At 38.7% G+C, this 1,101-nt stretch overlaps 1 protein-coding gene across 1 annotated transcript in view; it reads left to right on the top strand.

Moving 5' to 3' along the window:
• The window catches only part of LOC101848551 (E3 ubiquitin-protein ligase DCST1), a gene marked incomplete in the record, with an annotated part of 19,384 nt that overhangs the window by 17,089 nt on the left and 1,194 nt on the right, over window positions 1-1,101 (top strand).

Genomic DNA, 1,101 nt, shown 5'->3' on the forward strand with positions numbered 1-1,101 from the left:
GGTGAAAAGCAGAAAAACTCCAACCCCAACATGCAATATCAAAATCAATGACACTACCCTCAAGCAAGTACACCTTTTTAAACATTTGGGGACCATAACATCATCAGATTGGAGATGTCACACCGAAATTAAAAACCGCATTTGCGAAGCAAAAGCAACCTACCACAAAATGAAACAGATACTCACAAACATCAATCTGTCACTGGAAACGAGAAAAAGAGTACTGAAAAGTTACATCGAGCAAATCCTAATATACTGGTGCGAAGCATGGACAATCAGTAAACAGCTGGAAAGAACAATTGTGGGGACAGAGTTGTGGTTCATAAGACGCATGCTACGTATCCCATGGACAGCTAGAAAAACAAATGAAGAAGTCTTGGTTGAAGTAAACAGCAGAAGACAGTTTATGACGAATATACGAAAGCGACAGGCAATAAATGTCTCCGGACACACAATGCGGAAAGTAGCATTGGAGAATATTGTAACAACAGGTGAGTTTGATGGAAGGAAAGAGAGGCAGAGGCAGACAGAGGGAAAAGATACTGGACAAGATGACAACATGGCTGAGAGCAGCAAGAACAACAGACACCATTGTTGCAACACAAGACTGAGTGAAGTGGAGGTCCATGATCGCCCACGCCAGTCGGCAAGGCACCGGATGATGATCATCAGCATCAATCATCCTTATAAATCTCTCCTTATTTTTTGGTGCTTTTTACTCTCTTGTAACACTTCTAATCTCCAGCACTTGTGCTGCAAGTGCAGTAGAATGCTTGCTAAAACTAAACCAGAGCAAGAAATACAGGGGGAACCTGTAGAATGGCGAAAAGTTATTGCATGTTTGTTAAATTATTCTGTATCGGTGTAATATTGTGTATTAATGTATGTATTTATGTATGCATTTATGTATGTATTTACGGATGTATGTATATAAATTTATGTATGTATGTATCATAATTATGTATTTATGTAGATCTATGTATGTTTGCTATTGTAACCCAAATTACTCTGCAGGGATCAATAAAATGCAATTTATTATTCATTTATGTATTTACTCGGGAAAGGAAGATGGTTCTAGGATCTGTAATCATCTCCCCTCCC

This window comes from Aplysia californica, unplaced genomic scaffold (genome assembly GCF_000002075.1).
Source record: "Aplysia californica isolate F4 #8 unplaced genomic scaffold, AplCal3.0 scaffold00733, whole genome shotgun sequence".
Taxonomy (NCBI): Eukaryota; Metazoa; Mollusca; class Gastropoda; order Aplysiida; family Aplysiidae; genus Aplysia; species Aplysia californica.